Source organism: Chiloscyllium plagiosum, chromosome 7, assembly GCF_004010195.1.
Source record: "Chiloscyllium plagiosum isolate BGI_BamShark_2017 chromosome 7, ASM401019v2, whole genome shotgun sequence".
Taxonomy (NCBI): domain Eukaryota; kingdom Metazoa; phylum Chordata; class Chondrichthyes; order Orectolobiformes; family Hemiscylliidae; genus Chiloscyllium; species Chiloscyllium plagiosum.
Genome location: NC_057716.1, coordinates 110980262 through 110989845, shown reverse-complemented (window position 1 = coordinate 110989845; position 9584 = coordinate 110980262). Strand labels below are relative to the sequence as shown.

At 43.2% G+C, this 9584-nt stretch overlaps 1 non-coding gene across 1 annotated transcript; it reads right to left on the bottom strand.

Annotated features, from left to right (window-relative positions):
• Positions 1–1182: 1182 nt before the first annotated feature.
• On the bottom strand, positions 1183–1255 carry trnar-acg. Its single transcript has one exon. It is a non-coding gene; the product is annotated as a tRNA-Arg (tRNA).
• Between the last annotated feature and the right edge of the window lie 8329 nt (positions 1256–9584).

Here is a 9584-nt window from a genome sequence, read left to right as displayed (position 1 = left end):
TGTACAGAAAACACTTCAGCCACATTTCAGAGGTTAACTGACAGGTTAATTGGCGGATATGCAACTGTGTGGTGTATATTGTGCCTGGTGACTAAGAGTCTCTCATGGATTGAATATTTACAGCATTTATCGGGCTTGTTTGATCGAATTCGGAAGTCAAACCGGTTTGTAAACCTAGCTGAAAGTGAATCTGCCAAAGCCAAAGTCACCTTCCTGGGATATGTCATTGAAGACGGACAAATATCCCCACGGGATGCGAAATCGTAAGTTACAGGGGACTTCTACACATTGTTGACGAAAAGAGCAGTACTACGGTTGCCCGGATTGAGTGGCTTTTACAGAAAGTTTGTGCTGAATGTTAGCAATGGGACTGTTCCACTCACCGAATTGTTAAAAACAGGCAAGAAATTTCAGTGAACACAAGACTTTAAAAATGTATTTGACAACCTAAATACTTCGTTAACCATTGCTAAAGTGTCAGTCACCCCTAAGAACACGAAGGCTTTCCAGGTACCTATCGATGCCAGTGATGTGCGTGTCTCTCTTCTTCTGCCCCTCTAATTTCGACCTGTAAACCTGTTTCATTTTTCCTCTGTGTTTATGGGGTTTAAGCTCTGGATTGCCTGCATAAGAATGTTTTGAGTGGTGTGGCTTAGGCAAATCGGGGGTTGTTTTTCTCAGAGCAGAGCTGATTGTGAGGAGACATGATCGACGTGTACGAAATAATGAGGAGCATGGAATAACAGATTGAAGGACACATTTGCTCTTGATCAATCACCAGGGTTTGTAGATTTCAGATAAGATGCAGAGAGCTTTGAATAGACTGGTAGGAAAAAATTATCAGTCAGCACGTGGTAGAGTCTGGAACTGACTCTCTATAAAGATCATTTGAACAGTTAACCCTTCATTCTTCTCTGATTCCACTGGCCAAAGAGTTTCGAAAAGTTCTCAAAGCCGAGCATGCCCGCGAGCAATAATTATTCGATTGGAGGCTTTATGAAATGGAATTGTGCACACGAGTAACTGTTCGGCTTCGTTCCTGTGATGACGCTGGAACATTGACTCTCATATTCTCGGGGACATTTAATGAAGGCATTCTCGGTCCTGCAGATGAGGAACGCATACCTTATTTTGGCTTCGGAAAAATCAGTTTCTATGCTTATTATAAGTCTGCGCTATCCCCGAGCCAGGTAGGAATCGAACCTACAATCGCCTGATCCGTAGTCAGGCGCGTTATCCATTGCGCCACTGGCCCGATGCCTGCGGCAAACCTTAAGAGCCTTGATGTTAACACGTACATGGTTAATAGCAGTCATGTTTACCAGTTGAACAAGCGAAAAAGATAATCATTGTCACTGCTTCAGTCCAATCTTCTTCACCTTTCAAAGCAGCGAATTTTCCAAACAAAAAACACATATGTTCTCATGAAGCTTCCATTCACACTCTGTCTGCTCAGTCAGTCAATGCTGATCTGATGAATTTCGAATCGACTTCTTCAGCATAACTGACGTGAACGTGAGGCTAATTACCACACTGTATCTACCAGTTAACTTTCAGAGATTGCGATTACAGTAATGACCTTTGCGAGTATGCAGGAAAGTGAATACTGTGAACAGAGCAAAAAAATCCCTTCATGGAAATTAATCCAGTGCAAAGTCAACCATATAAGGACGGGCAGATGACGTAAAAAATTCCTCTGCTTCTCTCTGTACAGATGTTTCTCCAAGAATTGAGTCTTTGAAGAATTCTTCTTTGTAATTTAGACTTTCCCAGTTGCTGATATTCCCTCAATCCACAAAACAAGTGTCCTGCTGAGAATACTTCACTTAAGATTAAAATAGGTGACTATCTTTTCGCCCATCTGTTGTCCCAATGTTCCCTGTTCCATGTCAATACAAGTTCTTGCAGGTGAAATTGGAGCTCCCAGCCTGATGTCCCACTGCTTCTTTATGCGTGGGAATTGAAGCCGCTGTCGTTAAGGCGGGAGCTTTTATCCTCGATACTTCACCTGTCTTTGTATCATCAGAGAATGGCATTCCGCTGACCAATTGAATTTTCGCAGCCACATGCTCGCGCTCAACGCCATCACCATTTCCAATTCGTATTGGGTGCAGTGCGACTCAAATTCTCTGATTCCACGCCCTTGAACTGGGATTATATGATATGCCATGACATGATCACATAAATGAGTGAGGAAATTGGTGAAGTAACCGATGTTAAAATACAGTGTTATTGAGAAATACATTTCAGCAATACCCTGCAGTATCCCAAGACCCTTTGAAGTTTTGTAGATATCTCGCAAACGTGATCTCCTACAACCTCAGTGTTGCAATCTCTACAGTCTCTCGGGACATAGAAGCTAAAGATTCAACCGAATCTGAGTTCCCACATCTCAGTCACTGTTTGACAAGTATTCCTTTATGCGAGTGGTTCTGTTCCTGGCATAAACTCTGCCACGATCCTTATTGCTGACACCAATCGGCATTTTTCCCATTTTACTCCATTAGCTAACGCTGTGAAAATCAAATTTTTTTTCCATAAAAATATTCTTCGTGCTGATAAGTTTCCTTCTTCAAACACCCGCTGTCTCACATCTTTGCGTTTCACATATCATAACCACCCTTTATCGGAGAAATCTCTCCCCCCCACAAGAACTAACTCGCCTAAACGTCCGCCCTCCCATTTTACTGAGGTATTGCACAATATAATACTCACATTTACACTGTTCATTCTGTACTGCTGCGGTCACTGTTTTGGGTGAAAGTGCTCAATCCCATGGTCGGCATCTTCAAGCAATTCAATCCATTTAGATGCAGCTGTTCTATAATTAATCCTCGTGGAGCAGCTTTTACTGACACGGACAAGAGATTACTGGAACATTGGGCTCAGGATAAGTGCACAGCGCAGGATTGAGCAAAATATGTTTTATTGGAAACGACAGGTTTCTGTGGCTTTCTCCAGTCGTTTATTTCATTTGTTCATTCGGTTCCCCCGAAATATTGAGTGCAGTTCTGCAACTCACATTAGTCATGTGATCGCACTGGAAACCGTGCAGAAATTGACCAAGTTGAAAAGTTTAGGTTATGAAAACAGATTGTTTTGACTGGGGTTGTTTTCTGAAGGCAGAGGAAACTGTGACGATACTTGTTTCATATGCACTAAGTAATGAGCGACATGGACAATGCAAGCTAAAAGAAACGTTTACTCTTGACCGATCAACAGGGGCATAGACTGAAGTTAAGAGGTGGAAAGGGTTGAGGAGATATGTAGAAAAATCTCATTAGCAAGCGTATGGTTGAATCTGGATTCACTCTATGAAGAGATGCACAGAGGCGAACCCACATCACCTTCAGAAATACACGGATCTGAACTTGAGTTGTGTATGCAACCAAGGGCAAGTGATGAAAATGAATAAAGATAGTTAAGCAATTGCATCTGACGAAAGCATGTACAACGACCTTGAGGGCTGTCATTCTACACATACGTGGTATTCGTGTAGCTGTCCGTGGTGGCGAGCAGTTCCATTTTTATTGCATCCTTCGCTGTGACCCGGCTTTGATTCTCAGTCCGGGAGTTGGGGTTTGTTTCGATTCTGAAAACGACATCAGCAAAAGCAGACCACCTGCAAGTGGAGTGTTTTTCGTACCTCGGATCAATTAATGACATCGAGAAATGAGAGACGATATCCCAGTCTCTTAAAGAAGGGGGACGGTGCCTCGGCAGTCTCTGCTCATTCAAACAGTTCACTCTCCATTCTCCTCTGATTCTGATTCCTAAAGATTTTCCCAAAATTGTTAAAGCTGAGACTTGGCTCTGTGTCTTGTTTCCTTCACAATCGCAGGTGCCACAGTGAACCTCGGAAGATCGACAGGTGTAAAGGGCAGCGTGAGTGACGAATTCAGCTTCCCCTCCCAGTGATGACTCTGGGATATTGACTCTGACGTTAGCAGGGAGATTTAATGAAAGGACTCTTGACCCTGCAGTTCAAGGTGCAAACCTCAATTGGGCTTCAGAACAGTCAGTTCTCAGTGCAATAAAGTCAGCGCTGCCCGCAAACCAGGTTGGAATCGAAACTCCACTCAGCAGATCTGTAGTTAGGCATGTTATCCATTGTGTCACTGGCCCGTTGTATGTGTTACATTGTGCGGGAGATTAGCTTGTATGTGAATTTGAAACCTGCCAGTCTTGCTCTTGAACCAAGTCGAAACCTTAACTACGATGTTTAGACCGGAACCAAGCGTATTATCCATTGTGACACTGCGCTTGCGCTTGCTTGAGGTTGGTATTCTGCAGAGTTGTGATCCAAACACGGACATGACCAATCGTACTCATGTTCACAAGTTGAATAACCAGGTAAGATAACCACCGTTACTGCTTCATTTCAATCATCCACTCATTGCGCAGTGGGAGGTTTTGTAACGAAAAGACATTCATCCTCATGAAGCTTCCGTTCACTTTGTGTCTACTCAGCCATTCAATGGCATCTCCGTTCATCTGATGATTTTTAAACTTCACTTCACTGATTTTGCTCCATCACTTTTGATAAACTAATGCCTCATCACAACATCGCATTCAAGCTAATTTTCGAAGTTTGAAAGTACTTTAACGACCTGTGCGAGTTTACAAGAAATTCGATAAAATGAAATGAGCAAAAAAAAACTCTTCCTGCCAGAGCAGAGTTAGCCATATGAGAAATGTCAGAGAGCGAAAACATTACCTCCGTTTCTCTCTGTGCAGATGTCAATAGAAGCTGCTCCAGGTAAAGTTGGAACTACCGGCTTGATGTCCCAATGCTCCCAGCTTCGTGTCAATGGAGGCTGCTGCAGTTCACGTTGGAGCTCCCAGTCTGATGCGACGTAAACCACGTCAATAGAATCTGCTCCACGCAATGTTGGAACTCCCAGTTCCCGGCATTTCAAATCACTCTATACTTTCAGCGAAATACTTCACACTCACTGATTTCATTACTGAACCCATATCTGCTGGCACATCCCCATCCGCATTTCCAGTTTGATCTTCGCTGTTGCACCATACAGTTTTTCGTATTCCAGGCTTGAAACCTGGCACTATATGATATTCCACAGCAGTGGTCACTTGCTTGCATGACGAAATTGGTTAAGAAACCGAAGGTAACCTACATTTCTTTTGCAGAAATACGTTCCAGCAATTCCCTGCGCTATTCCCTGACGCTTTCATTTTCTGGAGAACCATATCAATCTTCGCCTTCAACAAACTAAGTGATGAAATATCCATCGGCTCTGGAGATACTAAAGTTAACCATTCAGCCCACCATGATTTTGCATGTCTCTGTCATTGTTTGCCAAGTATTACTACTGTTCATGTAGTCCTATTCCTAACATATCCTCTGCCACTATCTTTGCTGCTTTTTGCATCATGCTATTCTATGTGGTGCCGGTATCGTGCAAAGTTAGCACTTTGCGTAGTGGCAGCAGAAAGATCATCTCCAATTTGACTTCCAGTATTGTCACTTGTTACCGTTTTATGCAGAGTAAGACATGCTTCACAAAAGCAGGAGCGAATCAATCTTTTTTGACATGAAAATATTCGTCGAGGTGATGATTTTGCTCCTTCCAACCGTCGCCCTTTCACATCTCTGCTGTCGATGTCTCAGGATTCATACCCACCAATTCTGGGAGATTTCTCCCCATCCCACGATCAGTAACCATGCTTTAGGTCGCTCCTCCAATTTCCCTGAGGCATTTGGCAATCAAGCACTCGCATTGACATTGTTCAGTCTGTGCAGCTCCAGTCAATGTTGTTGGGCGAACGTGACCCAATCCCACAATTAGGACCTTAACACCAATCGATCCCTTTACATACTGCTGTTGTGGGATCAGTGCTCATGTAGCAATTTTTACTGACATGTACCGGAGATCACTAGAACATCATGCTCAGAAAAAGGACACAATGCAGTATTCAGCAAAGGGAGTTTTTTTTTTTTTGGAAACGATCAGTTTCTCTGATCTAATTTCAATGGAGAAGAGGAGATTGTGAGGAAACATGATTGAAATGTGCGACACAATGAGAGATGAAGGCATATTAGCCTGAAATAAATGGTATCTCTCTGTCAAACGCCATGTGGTTTAGACTAAATGTAAGATACAGAACGTTTTCAGTATATAAGCAGTAAAATCTTTATCCACCAGTGGTGGTGGATAAATCTGCAACTCATTATGATGAAATCAACACAACCTTCTGAGGTATTCAGTCTGTATTTATCATGCTAAGTCATACAAGGCAAAGATATGGAAAATGGAATGAGGATAGTGAAGAGGCTGTTTCTGCAAAGAACGCGTCCAACACATTTGAGAGCTGTCACTCTACGTGCGTCTGACCGCTCTACTCGTCCCTGGTCGTGTCGTGGTTCTGAATTGGCACTTTTACAACTGCAGCCCGGGTTCAATTCCCTGTAAGGGCTGTTTTGTTCAGCATCAACAGCATGGACATCTGTGATAGGATTCCTTTCAATGCTTCGAATCAATCAATGTCTCCACGAACATCAGAGTCAATGTTCCAGCCTCTTAAAGAAGGAGAAGGTGCTTCGGCACTCCATGAACCAACATGAGACTGAGATATTTATTTTGTTTCCTTTCCATTTCGAGGAGCCGCAGCGATTGGGTCGATGGCTCTGTGAAATTGAAAAGTGCCGATTCGCAGTGTGTGGGACGATTTGGTCTTCCTCACTTGTGATGACGTGGCGACATTGACTGTGATGTTCTCCGGGACGTGTACTGAAAGAGATTCTCGTGTCTGCATATCAGGAGCTCAAACTTCATCTCGGCTTCATATCGATGAGGAAGATTAGGTTGTAAGTGTAATAAATACCGGCATTAACCTCGAGTTCGAGAGGAGTGAAACCTACAATGTTCAGATCTGGAGTCAGCACGTGAGACTTTGCGCCACTTCTCCCACGTGTTCTTCACGCTTTCATGCTTCAGAGTTGTGATGTTAACATGGACAGGAGAAATAGCAGTTATATTCAAAAATTTAACCAGGAAAGAAAATCACCACCACTGCTTCAGTCCAATCCTCCCCACTTCGTGTTTCAGCGCGATTAATAATGAAAACATATCTGTCATGATGAAGCTTCCATTCAGCCTCTTGTCTGTTCAGCCATTGAATGGGATCATCGGTGATTCTGTACATTTCAACATTAGTTCCCTACTTTTCCTCCATAAATCAAGATAAACTCGGGCATAATGGCAACATCAAATAGAGTCATAGAGTCAGAGAGATGTACAGCATGGAAACAGACCCTTTGGTCCTACTCGTCCATTTTGACCAGATATCCCAACCCAATCTAGTCCCATCTGCCATCACCCCGTCCATATCCCTCCAAACCCTTTCTATTCGTATATCCATCCAAATGCCTCTTAAATATTGCAATTGCACCAGCCTCCACCACTTCTTTTGACAGAACATTCCATACACTTATCACTCTCTGTGTGATAAAGTTGCCCCGTCAGTCTCATTTATATCTTTCCCCTTCCACCCTAAAACTATGCACTTTAATTTTGGACTCACAGACCCCAGGGAAAATCCTTTTTTCTATTTATCCTATCTTTGATCCTCATAATTTTGAAAACCTCTAATAAGTCACCCCTCAGCCTCCGACGCTCCAGGGAAAACAGCCCCAGCCTGTTAAGCCTCTCCCGAAATTTCAAATCCTCCAACCTTGGCAAAATCCTCATATTTGTTTTCTGAACCCTTTCAAATTTCGTAACTTCTTTCCGATGGGAAGGAGACCTGATAAGCACGCAATATTCCAACAGTGGCCTAACCAATATCTTGTACAGCCGCAACATTACCACCCAACTCATGTATTCAATATTCTGACCAATAAAGGAAAGCGTACTTAACGCCTTCTTCACTATCCTATCTCCCTGCGACTCCACTTTCAAATTAAATTTCAAATATCAGAATTCTATGAACCTGCACTCCAAGGTCTCTTTGTTCAGTAACACTCCCTCGGACATTACCAATAAGTGTTGAAGTCCCGTTATGATTTGCTTTCCCAAAATGCAGCACCTCACATTTATCTGAATCAAATTCCATCTGCCACTTCTCAGCCGATTGGCCGAACTGGTCAAGGTCCTGTTCTAATCTGTGGTAACTCTCTTTGCTGTCCACTACACCTCCAGTTAAATGACAAAAAGTAGAGGACCCAGCACTGATCCTTGTAGCACTCCACTGGTCACGGGACTCCAGTCTAAAAAACAACCCTCCCGCACCAAACTCGGTCCTCCCCCTTTGAGCTAGTTATATACCGTTAATTATTTGAAGTTTAGTTTGCTGGAATGACGTGCGTGCGTTTTCAGGGAATGTAATATCATGACACGAGCTGAAAATCGCTTGCTGCAATTTAAATAAATACGCAGTCAGTCTTATGATAAAAGTCAGAAAAAAGAAAATATTGCCTGCATTTCTTTCTGCACAGATTCTCCTCCACGAGCTGTATCTTTCCCACATTTTCCCTTATTTTTGTGAGATTTCCTTGGGACAGGTATTCACTGAATCTACAAATATGATTCCTGCTAAATACTAATTTAATTCAGATTAAAATAACTAAGTATCCTTTCTCCCAACTTGATGTCTTATTGCTCCGTGCTGCTTATCAATACAATTTGCTCTAGGGGAGGTTGGAGCTTCCAGCCTGCTGCCACAATGCCCCCTGCTTTATGCCAACAGAAGCTACTCCATATAAGTTGGAGGTCCCAATCTGATATCACAATGCTCCTTGCTCCATGTCAACAGAAGTTCCTACAGGTGAGTGTGGAGTCCCAGCCCCGGCATTTCATGCACCTTTACACCGTCACAGCGGGCTCATCCTCATGCCCATTTCCAGTTTGATCTTCGCTGCTGCGCCACTCAGTCTCTCTTAGTTTAGCCCTGGGAGCACGAGATTATCTGATATTCCACAACATTGGTTACTTATGTGGAATATCACAATTCTCCATTTCATAAATCAGAATTTACGCCCACGCATTTTCAGAGATTTGCCTCACTTCCATGGTCACTAACCCTCCTTTACAACGCTCCTTCCATTTCACAGAGCCATTCCATAATCTAACGCGCACACTGGCACTGTTCTGTCTGTGCTGCTGCTGTCACTCTTGATGGGTAAACGTGTCCGATCTCATCATCGGGAACATGAAACCACTCGATCCATTTCAATCCCGGTGGTTGTGAAATCAATCATCATGTTGGAGCCTTTACTGTCATGGACCAGAGATGACCTGCTACCAATTTGTCTTGACTTCCTGCCACTAAGACAGTATGGCACCTCACTCTCTACGTTTCCATTAATGCCACAGACGTTGATCTTTTAACAAGTTTTCGAGGATAAAGTGAGGACTGCAGATACTGGAGATCAGAGCTGAAAATGTGTTGCTGGAAAAGCGCAGCAAGTCAGGCAGCATCCAAGGAGCAGGAGAATCGACGTTTCAGCATGCCAGAAACGTCGATTCACCTGCTCCTTGAATGCTGCCTGACCTGCTGCCCTTTACCAGCAACACATTTTCAGTTTTTAGCCAGTTTGCCATGGTAAAATAAACACACACCAG